The sequence below is a fragment of the Silurus meridionalis genome, chromosome 6 (genome assembly GCF_014805685.1).
Source record: "Silurus meridionalis isolate SWU-2019-XX chromosome 6, ASM1480568v1, whole genome shotgun sequence".
NCBI lineage: Eukaryota > Metazoa > Chordata > Actinopteri > Siluriformes > Siluridae > Silurus > Silurus meridionalis.
In genome coordinates, this window is record NC_060889.1 from 499672 (window position 1) to 522682 (window position 23011).

The following is a 23011-nucleotide window of genomic DNA, read 5'->3' on the forward strand; positions in this document are numbered from 1 at the left end:
GCAGACTGGAACTCTAGTTTCCAATAAACCACCACGAATGGATGCTAAAATTCGTGGAGATAAAGTGGATCTGATCATCTCCTCTGCTGCTGTATCAGACTCTGATCTATACTACTGTGCTCTGCAGCCCACAGTGACAAGAAATCCAGGTGCACTGTACAAAAAGCACTACACATGACTGCAGCAGATTCATGCTTTTCTCACTAGATGAAGCTGTTTACATGTTTACCACTGCATGCTCAACCTTCTGCCTATAATTTTAGCTGATTTTTGAAGATCAACAATCATTAGGGTAATTTGCTAATGTATTTTATTTGTAAAACATAAACTTTCTCTTATTTCCTTCATTAACAATAGATTTGGGAAAAGAAATCTTGTATTAGTTCAGCAGTGTTTCCTACACAGGTGTTATTAAGGAATTCACAAATATATTGTGCCTTAATTAAGCAGATGGAGTTTAGCAGGAGATGAACCTGAGACTAATCTTTAAAGTAGCCTGGATCACTAATGTGTCCTAGAACTGTATGGAACACTGTAACTTTGATGAATTTTATTTAACTGGAGCATCGTGATTTGATAGATTTAACATTCACACTTAGGATTTATCTGAAGTAATCAATCCATCTACTGTCATGGAGGGGAAAAGAAAAGGAGAATCTGGAGGACATGAGAAAAACTACGATATAAAATATAAAATAAATACGAAAGGAATTCAAAAGCAATTAAAACATGCAATAGTTTACTGATTTTATTATATCTTTTAGTGTAGAGCAGAGATGCCCAAACTAGGGTCCACAGGCCAAAGTTGGCCCCTGTTGACCTTTGATTTGGCCCATCATGTGTCATATATGATAACAGGATAAAAAAGAGGAAGGATGAAGCCATTGCCACATAGATTCATAACTAAGTTAACATAACTTTTTTGTTTTACTTTTTAAGCTGCAAAAAAAATTGCATTACCTTCTTCTGTGAGCAAACTTTCAGTCAAAACTAGGACCAGCTTCATGTCTCTCATTAGAGGTCACTGATATTGCAGTCATATGGCTTTATTGTTTATAGCTTGAATCGTTGTTTTAAACTCTATAGTACTGTTAATGGAATTGTTTCTATGTTTGCATTGTGCTATGATTCATTGAACTAGAAAGTGCAGAAAATAAAACTACATTAGCTGAGCTGTTTTATATTTATTTAATTTTAAATATCTAAATATAATGAATTGATAAATGAAGTGGAATCATGGCAACTTTCATAATAATAATCATTTTGGCCCACAGCCCTCAATCGAATTTAGATTTTTCAGCACTTCATAAGAAAAAGATGAGGTGTAGTCACATCAGTTCTGACATCAGGTTGGGTAACAATCCATTATTTTAAAGATTTCATTAAAATCAGTGGTAAATGATGATAATACAGTTTAGAATATGCTGGTAATAATGAAGGCTTTGATGTTAATATGCAGCATTTAATAATGACTTTGATTAAAATGTGGACAGAGTCCCCATGTGATGCTGAATGTAAAACCAGTGTGTTTCAGTAAGAATCAACAGTCTGTCAGTAACATTGGTGACTCTGTCATGTGATGCTGTAGGGAGGAGCTTCATGAACTCTAATCATGTTAACTGGTTAGAGCACAGAATATCTTCATTCAGCTAAAACCATTCATCATGTTCACTGTTATATTCATGTACCTGTGGCTTTCTGTAGGTGAATTATACATAGATTTATTTTATTATGTTAAATTCTGATTTGATCGTTTTTTTATTGAATATTGATCAGAAAAAGCACAATTATAGTTTGTGTGTAGTTTAAACTTGATTGTGTGAAGGTTAAAAACATTTTGTTCTCTTCTCTATGACAGGTGACTCCATGGCAGATTCAATAGAGACACTTTTTACTCATAAGGATGTAGATAAAGGTGATATTGTTACTCTGTCCTGCAGATATGAAATCACTGGTACAGCAAATAACATCCACTGGTATAAACAATATTCAAAATCTAAACCTGAGTTCCTTCTTAATATTATGCAGACTGGAACTCTAGTTTCCAATAAACCACCACGAATGGATGCTAAAATTCGTGGAGATAAAGTGGATCTGATCATCTCCTCTGCTGCTGTATCAGACTCTGATCTATACTACTGTGCTCTGCAGCCCACAGTGACAAGAAATCCAGGTGCACTGTACAAAAACCTCTACACACTTTTATTACACTGAAGACAACTTAACCTATAAATTTCAGTCATTTGCAGCTCTTTAATCCTAATTTACTGAATTCCTGTTCATATAGTAAAGACTATAATAAAAATTATAAACAGTTAACTGATTTTTTATATTTTTTTATTTACAAGAACAGTATTAAAAACAGATATCAATCCTTTATGGTAGTGGTATTGTAGTTTGACCCCACACCTGTATGTGGAGTAAATATTTATTATTAATCCTAAGTTTGTTACAGTTTTTCTCCAGGGGAACACCAGATGGCGCTGTCAGTTATCTAATAGTTGGCCACATACTAGAGCTTCATACAACTCTGTTCACATCCTCCAGAGATGCTGATGACTTTATCATGAATTTCTTAATATTCTCTGTAATATTGTTTGTCTCCTGCATGGAAAAGCACATGATGGTGCAGTAAATGAAATGAGATGAGATTCTGTTGTAATGGAGGTTTAACCCTAAACACTTCTAACTTTACTCGTGTACACAATGTTCATGTTTAAATGACATCCAACATTAATGGAATCAGATATAAAACTTTTACTCATCAGTTTTATTAAAATGTCATCTGCTTTCATTATTCGTGAGTAACTTTGGATAAAAGTGTAGATGTAATGCACAAGGAGGAAGAAAAACGAGCAATAAACATAAAACAGCCAGTTTACTGCATACTGCATTTGCAATAAACTAAATAATTATAATAATAATAATAAAAAAAACTTTTTAATTGCCAGCTGATGACAATAATCCATAGAAACCACTGAATAAAAACACAATAAAATAAGATTTTTTAAAATAATTATTTTATTTTTTCTTAAAATGTACCCAGTACACATTCCCTATGTGAGTCTGAATGTAAAGTCTGGATGCATCAGTAACTCAGCAGTCTGACAGTCACACTGGTGACATCATCATGTGATGCTGTGGGGTGGAGCTTCATGATCCTGAATGATATTAACATATTAGAGTATAGAAAGAATATTTTCATTCAGCAAACACCATCATCATGTTCACTGTTATATTCATGTGTCTGTGGCTTTCACTAGGTGAGTTATACACTGACTTTTTGTCATTGCAGAAATGTGTTAAAGTATTTATTAATAAATGTGTATTGATGAGAAAATTAATGAATAAATAAAGTCATGTCAAAGGTAAATCTGGTTTAATTATTCCAAGAAAACATTATGTTCTCTTCTCTATGACAGGTGACTCCATGGCAGATTCAATAGAGACACTTCTTACTCATAAAGTTGTAGATGAAGGTGATGATGTTACTCTGTCCTGCAGATACAAAACAACCGATACTGCATACACCTACCTGCACTGGTACAGACAACATCTGAAATCTAGACCCAAGTTCCTTCTTTATATTACACAAAGTGGAGATCTAAGTCAGAACAAACCCCCAAGAATGTCTGCTACTATTAATGAAGATCAAGTGGATCTGATCATCTCCTCTGCTGCTGTATCAGACTCTGCTCTATACTACTGTGCTCTGCAGCCCACAGTGACAGGAAATCCAGCTGCACTGTACAAAAACCTTCACACTAGTATGCTAAACTGAAGACTGCCAACAGGGGGAGACTGTGGCTTAGTGATTGCCATGTTTGTTTTGCAACTTTGAGATTGAGGATTTTTAATGTCCACTGTTTGTACTGAAATTGTTTCCACTGTGATTCAGAGGTTTCCACCAACACCTCAAAATCAAGACATGCCTTGTTGGCTAATTGTTACATCCACATGACCTGTATTATGTGAATGTGAGTGTGAGTGTGTATGATTGCAGCCTACAATGGGCTCTACAAAGCATTTATTTTCTTTAAACAAGTGACTAAAACAGGTTTCTTCACAAGTGCAGTGTTTAGTGAGAGAAAGTGAGAAAGGAAAAAAACATTCTCAAAAGTGTGTTGGTTTAATAATGAGTGTGTTTTATTAATATTGTGTGATGTAATAAATTTGTCTGCAGTATGTACAACACAATACAGCTGTGATGAATAAAATGGGCTCTGGACAAGTTCTCTTCTAATGGAGGTCTTTGTGAGAGCGATATTGTAAATACTTAATTTTACTTAATTTACCTTGATTAAGATTTATTTATTTATTTATTGAAATGTCTTTGTAATCACACAGAGTCATGTATAAATGATAACTCACAGTCATGAGATATGAATCATCACCACCACCTCACGTCAATGAATTACCTCAGATAAAGTTCAATTTAATAAAGCAATTTAATTATTACAAATCAACTATATAAATCAATCACATTATAAATATACTAATAATAACTTGCTATATTAAATGATTTATTATGACCTAAATGAGGCTAAAAACTCAGCTACACCACTTATAATAACATAAACACAGACTGAATTATTAGATCATGTTTTTGCAGACTAGAATAATTTCCTTTGCTTTGAGTTCAGGGCAGGTTCCCCATGTGAGAGTGAATGTGAAGGTTGTTGAAGGAAAAATCGACCATCTGTCAGTAACATTGGTTATTCTGTCATTTAATGCTGTGGGGTGGAGCTTCATGAACCTTTATGATGTAAATATATGAGAGTTCAGAAAGATCTCAGAATATTTTCATTCATTTAACACCATTCATCATGTTCACTCTTATAGCTGTGTGTCTGTGGCTTTTAGTAGGTGAGTTATACATTCATATTTATTATATTTTAGAAATATTATTGTGTTGAATTAGTGATGATGAAAACAGAATATGGATATAACTGTTCTGGGTTGATTGTGGGTAAGTTTAAAAGTTTGTTTTCTCTATGACAGGTGACTCCATGGCAGATTCAATAGAGACACGTTTTACTCATAAAGTTGTAGATGAAGGTGATGATGTTACTCTGTCCTGCAACTACAAACCAACCTACTCTACAGGAAACTACCTGCACTGGTACATACAATATCCACAATCTAAACCTAAGTTCCTTCTTCATATTTCTCAAAGTGGAGATTTAAGTCCAGACAAACCCCCAGGAATGACTGCTAAAGTTGATGATGGTGATAATAAACAAGTGGATCTGATCATCTCCTCTGCAGCTGTATCAGACTCTGCTCTATACTACTGTGCTCTGGTGCCCACAGTGACAGGAAATCCAGCTGCACTGTACAAAAACCCTGACACAGTTCTGATGTGTTAAAGATGTATAGAGTTTATTGGTTACAAACTGAAAGCAAATAAAATACTAAAGTTCAATAATTTGTGTTTTCGTCAATCTGAACTTTACTGTATTTGTAAAGTTTACTGTATTTGTATTGTACTCTATATAGTATATACTGTTTTATAACAATTAATTAATGTACACTGTTGATTTTATTAAATTCTTTCTTGGTGCCTTTCAAATTAAACAACAGCAAGAATAAATAAATGAATAAATAAACAATAAAATTACATACAGTTATTTCTTTTTACTTAACTATAGTTCATTATTGCTAGTTTTCACATGGATAGATGCAAAATGTATATAAAAAAATACCTTAAAAACAGATTCTTTAGTATCAGGTAATATAAGTTTTGGGATTACTAAAATCAGTTCCACATAGTGTTCCTGATTTGTCTTTTACTCTTCATTTTTTTCCCTCATGATTCCATGTAATACATTTTCTTTCCTTCCTTCATTAATTTTGTTAATTCATTTTCTCATTCATGTGTTTATGATGTATGTAGATACAAATGCATGTTACTCTGCTGGTTGTAAGTTTGTGAACACTGAACAGATGGAAAGTTGATTTTGAATTCGAACATCACTACAAAATGGCTGACACTCTAAATAGTGCACTATGTAGGGGATAAGGTGCAGTTTCAGACACAGCATGTGTCACCTTTAATCACCAGCACTCTGATGACCTGCACCTGTACTCAATCACAGTTAAAGTATTTGACTATTTTATCACTGCCACCACCTCACATTTGTCTTTGTTGCATTTTGAGACCAAACCTTTGTATGTTATCATTTTATTTCTTGTCAATTTGATGTTTTGCAATTTCCTGAACACTGATTGTTTATTAATCCAGATTTTTGCTGAATATATTACTATCTTGGTGTCTGTCCCTGTAGCCTAAAAAGGATTTTGTTATGGGGCTGTGCTGTTTTCTGGTGTTTGCTCAGTCTTTAGCTCTCTGCTGTTATATATAGTTGAAGTCACCTATATATGAAAAAATGGGAACAGTGAAAAACTAGAACCTGACCAGAGGAGGCAGAGACTGATGGTTAAAAGCAGCAATGTGAGCGTTGCTAGTTTTGCTGTCTGCTAGCTTTGCTGTGATGCTAGCTCAATTGGTTTGAAAACAGGTAAGAATGTGTGCACCTATAGATTCCACCATGTAGATCTCATCACTGTTTAGACACCCTAAATTAGAGGGCAGGTGCCACACCTTGTATTTTTAATAGTGTACCTTAGTGTAGTCCGCTAGATTATTGCTGTTTGTTAGTTAGGTTAGCTTTCAAAATACAGTCTAGAGCAGTTTTTTTTTTCCTAAATTCATTTCTTTGCCACTATCAAAGATTATGATTAACCACTGCATAGACTATACTACTACTTTTACACTGCTCTGTAGCAAACTTTAGGTCTGATTTGTCAAATACTACTAAATGGAATGGAATACATAATGGTTCAGTCCATTGTTCCAGACTTTACCCAGTGTAATTGTTGGAAAGCTGTAGATATTTGATTGGGTTTTTTCCCCATTACCTTAAAATAAATCAAATAAATCAACACATTCTCCTAAGTCACTTCATGTACATAAATACTTATGATCTGTAAAGCTGGGATTGTACCATATTGAGTAATAATTATTTGCTGTCTGCATCATGCAGGTCATGTTGGCATCCTGGTGAAGAGCAAGTGGTGCTGAACAAAGACCAGGAAGATGGTGTAGGATCTCAGCTATATGGGAAATGGGATGCTTCTCACTGTTGTAAGCAGGGAAGTGCTTCTGCTCCCTGAAGGCCAGCAGAAAGTATAAAGGAGAGCTGCTTCTTGCAAACCATTTGAGTCCTCATAAACACAGACATTGGAGTGGTTTGCGCAAGTTCACGCAAACATTGCTGTTTGTTTACACAGACTATACAGACTCTCCTTACTTTACAAACGTTCGCAAATATGAACAAACCTGGAATGAAGTAAAATGGAGTTGAAAAAAATCAAAAAAGAGTAGAGACTAGCGCTAGCTATTTGATGACCATAAGTCTACATGATGCCCACTGGAGGCGAATGAATTTTTATTATATAAAATTTTGTATAGTGTTTCGATTTTTTTTTTGTATATTTTATTGTTTTTTGATAGTGTTTATAGCTCTAACATCATATATAGAGATAAATCTTCATAGATGAGTGCTAACCAACTAAAACTCAACCCCAGCAAAACAAAACTGCTGGTCATCCCAGGTGATTCATCTCCAGGTCAAGTTCTCCAAATAACACTTCATGACTTCATGTCTGTACAGCAGAGACCCTGACTATCTTCAAGTGACGACTTAAGACCTACCTCTTCCTGAAATACTTAAATTAGCACTTTCCAAGTTTGTAGAATTCAAGGGTTATGTTTATATTAAGTTTGTAATCTTGCGTACCAGTGTAGATTTATTCATTACTAGAGACTCCAAGCACTTTTCTACGTCGCTCTGGATAAGGGCATCTGCTAAATGCCGCAAATGTAAATATTTTAGCCTCAGTTCAGTTTTGGTTAGTCACACTGATCATCCTGAAAGGCTGTTATGTAGTGTTAGCTAGCAGAGATGCTCCGGAATGCTGAGGTGTAAATGCTAGCTAAATTACTGCCTTAATGTAACATGTTCCATTATTTTCTTAGCCGTAACTGTCTGAGATGCATTATGGTCTATAGCTCAACAACAAACATTTCTGTCCTATTGCCCATCAACAAATAGGCCTATAGGATAAACAATGCATGCTAACACACATATTGTTCAGGTGTATTCATCAGCCTAAAAGATATTGTTTGGTTACTTTAAGGAATGTGGCTGCATCACCCTTGCCTTCACTGGAAACTCACAACAGGCCATGCAGGCGTCGCTCCATTTTGAGTTCGACTGAGAATCATCCTGAGTAAGTACATATTTTATATTTTCTTAAATTATATTTAGTTTGAATCATTATTGCATTGTATGACATATGCAAACAACTTTATCAATGACACAATTAGTGGTGTGTGTGTGCGTGTGTGTGTGTGTGTGTGTGTTTCATAAACAGATGTGATCAGGCACCTGCTCCAAAAAGGGCAAAGGCAGCACACACAGTCCACCATGTCATGGAGGATCAGACAGATAATGACACAGTTCCACAGACTCTGCGATTCCTGCCCACACGTGAACATGGACCTCAACTGTGAAGTGGATGGACACATGAGAGCTCTCATTGTGTTCCACAATTCATTCTGCATATACAGGAGACACTGTGCAGAGGAGGGTGAAATTACAAGATAAAAGGGAAACAGACATTTTCATGCACTGCACTAGTAACTGCATACAACCAGCACATGGGGGCATTGACCTGTCTGATCAACTGTTACAATACTACACAGCAGAAAACAATGAAGTGGTACTGAAAGATTTTTCTACACTTCTTGGACATCGCTGCCACCAACCGTTTTATTGTGCATAAAGAACTGTATGGTAACGTGTCCCATAAACAATTTATGGAACAACTTATTGCTGAGCTTTGTAGTGTCACACAAAGTAGTGCCAAAACGGACCAACTCTGATCATATACCAATTCCAGGATCTGAACTGTCCTCTGTCAGAAATGTTGCCACTGCCAGCTGCAAGAGCTGTGTACATTGCAAAACAGTGCATGGTAAGCATCACAAAACACCATGAAAATGCCTGGCATGCGATGTTCACCTGTGTCTTCAGGTGAACAGGAACTGCTTCCAAGAGTGGCATAGGGATTTCTGATGCAAACAAAACTGTACTACTGTATTGTGGTGTTTTTGTTGTAATTCCCTTTTTAATGCTGTCCTTGCTAATGTGTATTTTAAATAAACCACAAAGGAAACACATTCTTGTAGTACTGTACTTCTCACTCAGATCCTGGCTCAGTGATCCACAGCTCATTATGTGACCCATTGTCTACAAAGCTCTGTCACAGCATGTCGACGCCTCTTCACATATGGCCTTTCAAAGTAAAAAGTGTCTTAAATTTTAAATCAATGTATTGTGTAATGTGAATTAACAGGCAGGGTGACTTTTTTACATGATTGAAAAAAATTTACTAGTTTACTATCGGTTTTGTGGCCTTATTTCAGTAAAATTTTGTTTTTGCTTTTTCAAAAACAATGCATAAACCTTATTTTGTCATAAATACAAACACACACACATGTTGTTTACATATGGTAGCCCAGTTTGTGCTGAATACAGTGTAGTAAGTCTTTTGTCAATAATATATTTAAAAGCAACTAAAAAGAACCAAATGTAAGAGCATGTCAAAATCTCTCAAGGGGCCCAAAACACCCTCAGACTCCAGAGGGTTAATTTCTATTCATTCATTGTTCATGTGTTTATTATGTACTTGTATGTACAGTACCAGTTAAAAGTTTGGACATACATTCTCTGTGGGAGTCATGCAGTTTAAATGTGCCCTCAGTGTTGATTAAATCACCAACAGTGTCACAGCAAAGCAGCTCCACACCATCACACACCCTCCTTCATGCTTCACAGTGGAAACCACACATTCAGGAACTGTCAATTTACCCACTCTATGTGTAACAAAGAGATGGTTAGAACCAAATATATTTTTTCTTATGTAAATAAAATGAACATTCCTAAATTTCTGCAATAATAAATATATAAATGATTAAATGTTTAACAAAATGCTAAAAAAAACCAAATTCCCTTCATAATCATTTATTTGATTCTCAATACAATTCTGTATTTATTTTTCCTCAGTGCAACATGTTAATTAGATTTTTGCTGATTGTTGTAAAGTGTGGTGCTTAACAGTTTGCATTAAATTAGAATAGAAGGATGAAGTCAGACTAGTAATTATTCCAGCACAATTCGACTGGTCCCATCATCTCTCAAGTGTTAGGTATACATCAAGCCTCTTTTTTGCACTCAGTCACTGTCTGTCTTGAAATGACAGGTAAAGATCTACAGTGCCTCTTCCTGTAAAACTTGAACTAACACTTATTTACCCTGTTTGTTTTATGTCTTTATGTAAAGTGTGATATAATTCCTACCAACAGAGGTTTAGGCTGATGGGATCCTAAGTTTGTAATCACTTTTCTGTCTTAGTTTTAGGACTTTGACGTTCATTTGGTTTTAGAGCTCAACAATCATCATCTTACATATGGTAATATGGGTATTGTGTGAATAATCAATCTAGAATTTTCCCTATTGTGGATAAACATATAGGGAAAAATTTATGAATTACAAATGTATATTTTCATGAATTCATTTATATAAAGCTGCTTTGGTACAATGTCCACTGTTAGAAGTGCTATATACATAAAATATTATTAAATTGAAGAAATGTTTAAGCTAAATAATGATTTCTACTGGTGATTGTGATGGAATAAAGATGTAATACTAAAAAACACTAATAACAAAAGTCAAAATGTAACCTTAAAATAACAATATGGTTTTATTATAAACACTATGCTTTTATGTATGCTTTCGCTCATGTCCTGACTCAGCTGTAGTCAAACCTGGGTGCTTTGAATATTATTTCTCTGTGAAGGGCGATTCTCTGGTAGGTAAGCCCCTGGGGTGGAGTAGTTGGTTTTTGTTAGTGAGGTAGCTTCTTCAAGTCAATCCTGTGGATAGGGCTATTGGGTTGTGTGTATTCTCACTGGCAACTTTTTTTTCTAAATCTTGCAAATCCTTGGGAATAAGTCTGACCTGCCGGCACCACACAAACTAAAGCTAAACTAAAGCTTTGTCATTTGGGACACTAACACTTTGTTTGACAAAATAAAAAATGAGGAGAAATGAGAGCAGCACCTTTCACCTTTCCAAGTAGGATAAATACCTTAAATTAAAAAAGCCCACAAGTAAGACAAAAATCCATATTTTATTGAAGCAAAAGAGAGCAATCATACACATGAACTTGGCAGCAAATCATAAAATTAACATAAAGGGAAGGTCCAGGCCCTCCAGCAGTTGGAGGTCGGACCTGGAGTCTTCCCCACCTAACCGATGGAAGCTAATAAAATAACAAAACGTGAAAATAAAGTGCTGCCAGAATTTTTTGGTTTCACATCTAGAAAGGCTGTGATCCCAATCTTCCTCTAGTTTCAGGAAGCGCTACAGAATAACCGGACAAATCTTCCATTTCTGCATCCTCCAATGAATGTTCAAAATCCAAAAAGGAACCGCTTGCAGATGAATAGAACGGCTTTGCTCCTGGTACGTCTCCAGTCTCAGAAATACCTACAGAGTGAAACAAATTAAAGTGAGTCACTCCACACCAAGAACATTATCAGATTTGAATGTATATTTTAAAAATGCAAATTAAATAAATGTGAAATATGGATAATCAGCAGTGGCAATGAGAATCACTTTGTTAGCTTCTTGTGCACATACATGATGTGTGCAATTCATTATACATGACTTGCAGTAAGGGTCACCTTACCCCTGTCAAAAATTCCTTAAACATTTTATCAGCCCACATCTACCATTACTATGGATGGTCTTTTCCTGCTGTCCTGCAGTCACTAAATAAATTATTCTGATAATCTGGCAGAGCACCAGATACCATGACTTTTGGTCAGATAATATTATTTATGCACTCTAAAAGATATCAAGGTGATTCTCACTACCTTTGGTGGTTAAGTGTGAATGTGATTAAAAATACATACCCAGTTTATAATCCTGTGCCTGAGATATATTAACATATCCAGCCAAACAAATTACACAGTCTTTAATCTGATCAGAAGATAAAGACTGGAAAGTAGGCTTTGCCGAGTCATTATCATACAAAATCCAATCGTTATTAGAGACTCGATAGCACATAGTCATGTGATTTTCTTTTCCAAGCAGCAGAAACTGTAGACGAAAGATTCTGAAATAAAGATAAATACACTGTTAAAGGGATACAGAGCAGCACAGGGATGAACATATAATCTTCAGATTTAATGTTTCTTTTGCTGTATGAAACTGCTTTTGTTACATTTGTACAGTTACCTATGTTTCTTATCACACAGTTCATCTTCAATCCAGTAACCACCAGTGTTGAAATAGTATCCCAGAAAAACAGTTGGATCTTCCGGATGTCCCAAAGCCTTTACAGAATCAAATCCTTTCAATTCGCTGCAAAAAATAAAACAAAAAAAATTCTTACTGTTCAGAGAATAAGAATTTTAGAACAATAAATAATTTTTATTACTTACAAAGACAATTATCCTTGTGGTGAAAGTATAAAACTTTACATACCTAAGTATGTCTTCACATATGGGACTATCATTTGGGATTTTTTGGTCTGGTTTCATTTCTGCACATTCCAGGTTATAAAACAAACTAGAATGGTCTTCCAGACGGCCAAAATAGTCTATTTCTTTAAGCCCGTGATCAAATCTAACATGGTTCAGCTGCTTAGCGCAAATAACTTTGGCCTCAGCATACTTTCTTGCATTTAATAAGGCCATAAGTTTTTGGATTAACGCGTCTGTATTAAACAGACGTTCGACATTTGGAAATATATTGAATGTGATATGAAAGGCAGCTAAAAGGGAGTCAAGAACACATGATCTTTTTAACTGGTATGAGCAAAATAAAACATCAGCTTTTATGTAGGAAAACCTTCCTTCACTCATCAGCACCTGCAATAACATAGGCATAGCTACAGAGTAATTGGTCTCAGGAATTGCCACCACATAACCTGACAGATCTTCCATTTCTACATCCTTCTCTGAATATTCAAGATCCAACACTGAACTCCTTGCACACGAATAGAGTGGCTGTGCTCCTGTATCTTCTCCAATCTCAGGGATACCTACAGAGTGAAACAAATAAAAATAAGTCACTCCATACCAAGAACATTAATAGATTAGAATGTGTGTATAAAAATGTCAATTACATAAAAGTGAAATATGGATAACCAGCAGTGGCAATGAGAATCACCTTGTTAGCGTTGTCACATAAATGTGTGCAATTCATGAAATTATGTGTGAGGTATTGCTTGCAGTAATGATCACCTTTTTCCCCATCAGAAAGGCCTTAAACATTTTAGGAGGCCACATACACCTTTACTATCTGATAATCTGACAGAACACCAGATCCTGACTTCTTGACTTTGTGGTCAGATCTCATTATGTATGCACTCAAAAAGATATTAAGGTGATTCTCACTACCTTTGGTGTTTAAGAAAGGTAGACTAGATTAGACCTAAAATGTGATTTCAAAAATGCATACCGAGTTTTACTGGGTCGTCATCATACAAAATCCATTTGTTATTGACGAATCTAAAGCACATCATGATGCGATTTTCTTTTCCAAGAAGCAGAAACTGCAGTAGAAACATTCTAAAATAAAGATAAATAAATGTTAAAGGGACACAGAGCAACAAAGATATGAATGTATAATCTTCAGATTTAAACTGCTGTACGAAATAACTTTTGTTACATTTGTACAGTTACCTATTTTTCATATCACACAGCTCTTCTTTAATCCAGTAACCACCAGCGTCAAAATGGTGTCCTAGAATAATAGTTGGATCTGCTGGATGTCCCAAAACCTTTATATGAGCAAATCCTTTCAAATCACTGCCAAAAACAAAAAAACATTGTACATTTTAGAGAATAAGCATAACACAATAGTACAATTATCTTTTTTCCAAAATGATTGAAGTGAATTTTCTTTTTTTATTTTTACAAGTATATATATATTTTGTTTTACTTATAAAGACAATCATTATAGGGTTAAAGTATACACTTATGAATCTTTTCTAATCACATATTAAGTTCACTTATGAATCTTTTCGTTTCTTTGTTTGGGATTTTTTGGTCTTGTTTCATTTCGGCACATACCAGTTTATAATTCAAAATAGAATGGTCTTCCAGATGGCCAAAATAGTCTATTACTTTACCTGTGTGATCAAATCTAACATGTTTCAGCTGCCAAGCACAAATAACTTTAGCCTCAGGATATTTTTTTTTGCATTTAGTAAAGCCATTAGATTTTGGATTAACTCGTCTGTATTAAAGACATTCACCATTTGAAAATGTTTTGTATTTAAATTGAAAGGCAGCTAAAAGTGAGTCAATAATACATGATCTATTTAACTGGTATGAGCAAAGTGAAACACCATCTTTTATGTAGGAAAACCATCCATTAATCAAGTTTTGAAACTTAAGAAACCTGGATTTTGAAAAAAAAAAAAAACTGAAAAAAAGGGAAAAAATCTTAGACTAGCTCTCAACAATCATTCAAGTTGTATTAAAGTTTTTGTTTTTTAAAGCCAGGGCCTAACCCATTTTTACATTTTACAATTTGATGGCCTTGGTGTCGGAACATTACGATGCTAGCATGTTGAAACTAGCCTACTGATGAATCATTATAATACGTGACTATGAACCATTATATGAACTGTATTAGGCTTACGGGTTTTTAGAGATACATAGTATTAGTAGTACCTTTTAGTTTCCATTTAAAATCAAGTTTGAAGTCTCCTCACTGACAGAAACCAAAGTAATAGACAGCTTCCTGTTGTTGAAAACAGAAACAGAGATTTGCATACAAGGAAGCAACAGGGCCGCGTAGCTTAGGTGCACACGTCACTAAAGGAAATAGGTCATAGTTAGTTATAATAGTTATCTGCGTGCTGTTTCCTGTTGTGAGTCATTGGTGTAACTTCCTGTTGTATTTAAGGTTCAAGGTTTTTTTGTCAGTGACACCATATATGCAGACATACAGAGGAATCAAAATATCGTTTCTCTCAAGTGTTTATATTTTCAATGACACGTGGATCTGATCATCTCCTCTGCTGCTGTATCAGACTCTGATCTGATCACAGTGACAGGAAATCCAACTGCACTGTACAAAAACTTAAACACAGTCGTTTTACACTGAAGACAAAGTATGTTTATCAATTCAGTAATGTACAGTGTAACTTTGATTTAAAATTATACTGGCTTCTTTTATAATAAAGAATGAAAACGAAATGCATCTTGGATGACCTGTGGGTGAAGAAATGATCAGCAAATTTTTATATATTTGGCTAAAAAATTCAATAAAATGTACTTACTGATGTTTTGGGGTCACGGTTGGGACTCACATTTTCATCATAGCAGGTTTTATGGCAGAAGGCAGAACAAACTAGACATCTATCTATCTTTTGCACCATATGCCATTTTTCTTGGACAAGTACTAACGCGTGATGATAACACGATGCGCCCATAGGCCAATCACGCAGTGTTCACGCCATGTTTACGTGTTGTTCACCCCATTTTGTCTTGCATGAGCTCGCCTCTACCCCATGCTCTTCCACTTACCGAGCAGCACTTATTGTAGAAGCATCTTTGCAAGCGTCTCTTCGTACGTGTTCTTTGTGGAGTTGTGACTGCATGTGTGCATTCATAATTCCAAAAGTCAGGAAGTGTAAATTAAGTGATTCTGTTAGTGATAGTGAACGTCATTCAAAACAGAGAACTCTTGATATTGTACCAGAAGTTCTCATGGATCCCATCTCGTCCCCCTCACGCCAGCCACGACTCTCCTCAAAAGTTAAGCTTAAGTTAATTTGTTCATTTATTTTTTTATTTTTTTATTATTAACTAATCATTGCTATTAATTTTTGATGTTAGAGGTACTAATATGTAGAATAATTACCATTACAAAAGAATTTAAAGAGATTTTATATGTGTACATTTACATTTGCGGCATTTAGCGACGCCCTTGTCAAGAGAGACGTACAAAAGTGCTTTGAGTCTCTAGCAATGAATAAATCTACACTGATACGCAAGATTACAAACTTAGTATAAATATAATTCTTGAATTCTACAAAGCAAATTTGGAAAGTGCTAATTCAAGTGTTTCAGGAAGAGGTAGATATTCAACCGTCGCTTGAAGATAGTCAGGGACTCCGCTGTACAGACATCTAGATGAAGTTCATTCCACCACCTCAGTGCCAGAACATAGAAGAGCCTTGAAGTATAGTTACCTCTCATTCTGAGAGAAGGTGGTACCAGTCGAGCAGTGCTGGAGGATCTCAGACAGCGTGGTGCAGTGCGAGATGTGATGAGGTCACTGAGGTAAGATGGTGCTGGTCCATTTTTGGCCTTTTAGGCAACCATCAATGTTTTGAATCTGATACCTGCAGCTACTGGAAGCCAGTAAAGGGAGCGCAGCAGTGGGGTGGTGTGGGAGAACTTGGGCTGATTGAACACAAGTCGTGCAGCTGCGTTTTGGATCATTTGCAGTACCTTAATCATCCTGATGGATGGATGGAGGTCTCTTTAATTGTAGACCACACTGTGCAGCTGGGAATAGTTCCACATCAACAGCCTAAAGCTCTGTGAAATTATTAAGCAGCACAATAACTTTAGGGGTGGATTTAGTGTGTAACTGGTGTCACATTCACCACTGACTTACTCATTAGCGACAAACACGTTCTTTTATTACCACTTTATCTCTGTAAGGCTGCTTTTTAGAAATTGTTAATTGCATTACAAATAAAAATGAATTTAATTATCCTTTATTCTTGTTTAACTTTGTAAAATGTGCTATTCTGATACATTTCCAACATCTAGCCAGTATTGAGCACAACTTATGCTGAATATTTTATGCAAAATTAGTATTAAGGTCTAGATTTTATTCTGCTAAATGTACTGTCATAATAATAGCATTTCATCTTTAATTGCTTTACTGGTCAATGTTTGGCTCTGTGGAATATTGAGATGGGTATGGAGCAGCATCTCTACGCTGGAGCTCCATTAACTTTTTTTTTATGCATTCAGTGCACATGTTTCTTTCTCCCGAATATCAGTAGATTCTGATAACACATCCAGTAAACTTCCTAAACTTTCTAGAATGCAACACATTCAATAGCTGGTTACTGTTGTGAACTATAAACAGATTTTGGTCATTACATACAGTAGATCATTCAGTTACCTTAAATAAACACTTTACAGATCATTTCTGGACAGAAGTGAAGCATCTGAAGCTCTTAATTCAAATCTTTTTATGGAGTTGAATGAAAATATGCTCGAATCAATATTTCTTGTTACTATTTGAATAATAGAAAACCCCTCTTTTCTCAGCAGTCATTTTTTAATTTAATGTAATCTGGGGCATAGTGATAGAATTGAGTAACATTTTATGTGTTTCTTAGTCTTTCTCCACAAGATGGCAGAGTATGATATCTTATAGGTCAAGTTCTATGAGTCACATTATTGACTCTGTGATGTAATTCTGTGGGGTGGAGCTTCATGAACATTTAGGATGTTACCAGGTTAAAGTACATAACTTTTCACTGAACTAAGAGCCTTCATCATGTTTACTGTTATATTCATGTGTCTGTGGCTTTCACTAGGTGAGTTATACATTCATTTTATGATTTCAGAAATATTAAGTGTTGAATTAGTGATTATTTGGTCTGTGTGGTGTTTAGAAACAGTAGAATGTGAGTCTGACTGTATTTCTGGATTGAGCGTGTTCTCTTCTCTATTACAGGTGACTCCACTGCAGATCCAATAGAAACACTTTCCACTCATAAAGTTGTAGATGAAGGAGAAAATGTGACTCTGTTCTGCAGTTATACAAAGTTTAGTGGTGCAGTAAACAACCTGCAATGGTACAGACATTATCCAACATCTAAACCTGTGTTCCTTCTTTACATTCAAGAATCTACTAAATTTAAAAGTGACATTCCACCACGTCTGGATGTTGAACTGGATAAAAATAAAAACAAGTGGATCTGATCATCTCCTCTGCTGCTGTATCAGACTCTGCTCTATACTACTGTGCTCTGGTGCCCACAGTGACAGGAAATCCAGCTGCACTGTACAAAAACCTCCACACACTTTAGTTATTCTGTTAAACTACTTGTATGCATTTTAATCCTTATTTTACTGGATGTGTTCAGATAAAACTCTTAAGATTTCTAAGAATAAGTGAATCTTATTACAAGCAATGTCTGTCAGAAAATCCAATTAATTACAGCATATTGAATTAATTAACATGAATTTATTTTACCGCTGTGTTAACTTACTGTCATGATTTGTGAATTTCTTCTGTTTCCCAATAACCCATTAGGATGAACTGGATCATAGAGGTAAACCCAAGTGAAAAAAAAAATCCTTGCTGTGTTAAAGTCTTTCTCTTTTCTTCACAAGATGGTTTAGTGAATTCATATGAATTTAACCCCCTGCTTTAAAATACACTTGTTTCCTCCAGAAAGTGCATTGACTCACCTTAACCCTCTGGAGTCTGAGGGTGTTTTTGACCCCTTGACAGATTTTGACATGCTCTTACATTTGGTTCTTTTTAGTTGCTTTTAAAATATATTATTGACAAAAGACTTATTACACTGTATTCAGAACAAACTGGGCTACCATAATATGTAAACAACTTATATGTGTTTGTTTGTATTTTTGACAAAATAAGGTTTACGCGTGGTTTTTGAAAAAGCAAAAAAACCTCACTGAAATAAGGCCACAAAACCGATAGTAAACATGTTTCCCCAAGACTTTTTGAGAACAGAGCTTCTAATGTAGGTTTTTTTATTTTTAATCATGTGAAAATCATCCTGCCTGCTCATTCACATTAAACAATACTTTGATTTAAAATTTAAAAAACACTTTCTACTTTGAAAGGTCATTTTGAAGAGGCGTCGACATGCTGTGACTGACAGCTTCAGAGACAATGGGTCGCATAATGAGCTGTCGATTACATAATGAGCTGTGGATCACTGAGCCAGGATCACAGTGAGAAGTACAGTACTACAACAAGGAATGTGTTTCCTTTGTGTTTATTAAAAATACACATTAGCAAGGACAGCATTAAAAAGGGAATTGTGTAACAATAAAACAATACAGTACAGTATGTATAAAAAATAAAGAGTGCAACAAAAACTAACACAATACACTACAGTAGGGTTCTGCAAATCCTAGCCTGTAGGGCTACAATACTATGCATTAAATAATAATAGTGTATCCATTTGAGGAATCGGCAAGAACAAACAACTTGAACACCCACTTAGTCGGCTTGGCTTTTACGTACTGTGTCCTCCAAGTGTTAGCTTTACATGCTACCATCCTCTCACCCACGGCTAAATGTCTTCTAGGATGATAAATTGCTTTGCATGTGTTACGGATTGTGTCCATAAACGGTTTCACTCTGAACAGACGGTCATGTTCAGATGTGCCACTCTTTCTGTTGTTTTCTTTGTCTGCATCTGGGTGACTCATGTGTACATTCCACGAAATGTTCCTGTATCTGTCCCTTGACATAATTGTTGCTGGAAAGGGAATTGTGAAAATACTGCTCTGTCTCCAGTAGTCTATGATGGAGGGCAACTTTACCATTACCATGTAAAATAACAGCCCAATGTAGTGATACATCTCACTCACGGTTACATCTCTCCATTTGTATTTGCGTCACTTGGCTATTGACTTGGCAGCTTGAGCATTTGGGTTGTGGCACAGAGTTGACACAACACTGTCAGGGGAAAAACATTTTAAATAGACTACATGGAGAATGAGAGTCAGAAGACCTCAGTTGAGGTTCAGGTTCACGTACAGGCAGGAATTGCAGAGTCTGTGGAACTGTGTCGTTATCTGTCTGATCCTTCCATGACATGGTGGACTGTTTGTGTGCTGCCTTTGCCCTTTTGGAGCAGGTGCTTGATCACATCTGTTTATAAAACACACACACGAACATCACTAATTGTGTCATTGGTAAAGTTGTTTGCATATGTCATACAATGCAATAATGATTTAAACTAAATATAATTTAAGAAAAGTCCTCGCTCTTCAAAATGCAAACGCTCCTCATCGGCATCGCAATCTTCTTCAGATGAAAAGGTAAATTCTCTGGCATTGTTTTATGCCACTGTCCGGGGCGTGTGTGTGTGTGTGTGTGTGTGACTCAACGTGTGAACTGTTTTACCTGTGAATAGCGGGGGGGCGTGTCCGCTCGCAGCTCATTATCAGATAATGAGCTGCGGTGGAAAATCTGTGCTTCTACTTGGTTTTACATGATTTACATTAATTGAAAACATATGTTTTTTTATTTCACCGACTTATTCTAAAACTACACACTTTAAGCTGTCTAAAGATATATTTTTTATTTCCGTGTGTCAGTTAATGGCTGAGTTTTAGCGCTTTTTGATGACGTGTTTCTAAACAAAGTTTACGCAGACAAAGGCGACAGATGGCGCACCCTGACTATTTTATTCATTTAAAAAAAATACAACGTTTTGTTAATGTAGTGGGCATACACAAATGAAAGTAGACCCTTTACAGATTTAAATGATGTATTACTTTGACATTTCTGATCAAATATGACCGAGCAGTTTCAGCTCTTTTTGCTGGCATCTGAAAAAAAAAGCACGTTTGGGCGCCGGCGGCAATTCAGACTCCAGAGGGTTAAAGTTTAAAAATGATTCTGTTCTCTTCTCTATGACAGGTGACTCCATGGCAGATTCAATAAAGCCACCTTCTACTCATAAAGCTGTAGATGAAGGTGAGAATGTGACTCTGTCCTGCAAATACAAAACAAGTGATCCAAACACCTACCTGCACTGGTACAGACAACAACCAAAATCTAATCCTGTGTTCCTTCTTTTCATCAATCCAAGTGAATTTAAAACTAACCCCATGCCACCACGTCTGGATGCGGAAGTTGATAAATCTAATAAACAAGTGGATCTGATCATCTCCTCTGCTGCTGTATCAGACTCTGCTCTATACTACTGTGCTCTGGTGCCCACAGTGACAGGAAATCCAGCTGCACTGTACAAAAACCTCTACACAGTTTAGTTATTCTGCTAAACTACTTGTATGCCTTTCAATCCTCATTTTACCAGATGTGTTCAGATGAAACGCTGTAGATTTATAAGAATGAGTATCTTAATACAAACAATGTCTGTCAGCAAATCCAATTAATTACAGCATATTGAATGAACATTTTGCATATATACATGAGTTTATATTACCGCTGTGTTAACTTACTGTCATGATTTGTGAATAAAAAAAATATATTTTTCCCAGTAGCCCATATTTTAGGATGAACTGGATCATAGAGATAAACCCAAGTGAAAAAAAAAAACACTTGCTGTGTTAAAGTCTCTCTTTACTTCACAAGATGGTGTAGTGAAATCATATGAATTCAACACTTTTTTCCACCAGAAAGTGCACTGACTCACCTTAAAAATACTTACGTTATTATAATAGATTGTCTTCCAACAGTTAAATGTGAACACAGTTTGCAGTGGTATTTCAGCAAGACATATTGTAGTTACATTACACACATTGTAGTTAACACTCTTTATAGCACATACAAATCCCACACAGCTGTCTGAGAAACTCACAATGTCTTTGTGCTCAATATTAGTATTAATTTATTATTTTCTGTGTGGGAGCCTCAGAAAACTGCCATAATTTTAAAATCTTTAAATAGGAAATATTTGGTATATAAAAATAAGCTTTTAATAGCAATATTATCATCTGCTTCCCTTCATCATAATCCTCCCAGTAAAACAGATATTTATAGAGGCTGAAAGCTAGAAAGACTCTGTTCACTGTCACTGATACTGTAAAGTGATCTGAATAAAAGTTATACTACAACAGCAGCACTTCCTGGGTGTGGTCTTCTAGAGACGTGTTCCCTCATGTGTAAAGTTCAGCACATACAGCACTATTATACAGAATCCTCACAGAGCTGTGTTCAGAAATGACTCAACTCTACACCTTACTGTACATAGTGAGATACACAACACTGATTCTCACTGTAGTTACAGGTCATTCATATTCATTAGTATCTTAATTCTATTAATTAACATCTATGTTTAAATCTAATTGTTTGGTTTAAAAAAACTACATTAATTAATTTTTTTCCTTCTTTACAGCAGGCAGTTTTGCAGATAAAATTGGACCAAATGATAAAGATTCCAACATCATCAGCAAAGAAACAGACACTGTAACTTTGAAATGTTCATATGAGACAAGCAGTGATTACATTTATCTTTACTGGTACAAACAATATCCTAATAGTGCACCACAGTTTTTACTGTATAAAGGCGCAAGGTCATATAGTGGTTATGATAGCACTCCTGATGATAATCGACTAAAGGCAGAAACATCCAGAGACTCTACTGAACTTACTATCAGAGGTCTAAAGCTCTCAGATTCTGCTCTCTATCACTGCGCTCTTAGAGACGTAGCACAGTAATACAGAGTCAGTGAAAGACTGTACAAAAACTCATCAAAGATATTTCCTTCACCTACTTGTTATCAGTAAACCACAGACACAAGAAACATTTGTGGTAGGAGATGCAGCTGAGTGAAATCGTAAAGAAGAATAAAGAGGGATTAAAGATGCCAAATACACATCAATCACATTACATTCACTAATATTTTTTGGCAGAAAGACAAATAAGCAACTTCAGTAAAGTCCTGCTAAAAAATCTCAAGGGTGAAACTTTGTATTTGGTGATGTCAATGAGTTTCAGATTTCAGTCAACCACTGTAAAGAATTTGCATTTATATATAAAAAAAATCCAATAATGTCAAAATTATAGATATAAATAATATATATTATTTTGTTACTTTGTGTAATTAGATGTGGGCCTGTGAAAGAGAAGGGACTGTGTACAAGATGTAATGTGA

The 23011-nt window shown here is 35.5% G+C and overlaps 5 long non-coding RNA genes across 5 annotated transcripts; 4 read left to right on the plus strand and 1 right to left on the minus strand.

Annotated features, from left to right (window-relative positions):
- The first annotated feature begins 1292 nt into the window (after window positions 1-1292).
- LOC124387912 lies at window positions 1293-1883 on the plus strand. Its single transcript, XR_006926280.1, has 3 exons — window positions 1293-1349; window positions 1589-1704; window positions 1859-1883. It is a non-coding gene; the product is annotated as an uncharacterized LOC124387912 (long non-coding RNA).
- Window positions 1884-5820: 3937 nt separating this feature from the next.
- LOC124387904 lies at window positions 5821-7482 on the plus strand. The gene is made up of 2 exons (XR_006926272.1): window positions 5821-6521; window positions 7047-7482. It is a non-coding gene; the product is annotated as an uncharacterized LOC124387904 (long non-coding RNA).
- Window positions 7483-7875: 393 nt separating this feature from the next.
- On the plus strand, window positions 7876-9247 carry LOC124387910. The gene is made up of 2 exons (XR_006926278.1): window positions 7876-8295; window positions 8440-9247. It is a non-coding gene; the product is annotated as an uncharacterized LOC124387910 (long non-coding RNA).
- Window positions 9248-11240: 1993 nt separating this feature from the next.
- Window positions 11241-14969, minus strand: LOC124387899. The gene is made up of 6 exons (XR_006926261.1): window positions 14819-14969; window positions 13823-13948; window positions 13599-13708; window positions 12372-13179; window positions 12047-12249; window positions 11241-11618 (listed from the first exon to the last, which is right to left on the minus strand). It is a non-coding gene; the product is annotated as an uncharacterized LOC124387899 (long non-coding RNA).
- Window positions 11624-20998, plus strand: LOC124387915. The gene is made up of 3 exons (XR_006926283.1): window positions 11624-11640; window positions 20811-20867; window positions 20983-20998. It is a non-coding gene; the product is annotated as an uncharacterized LOC124387915 (long non-coding RNA).
- Window positions 20999-23011: the final 2013 nt, after the last annotated feature.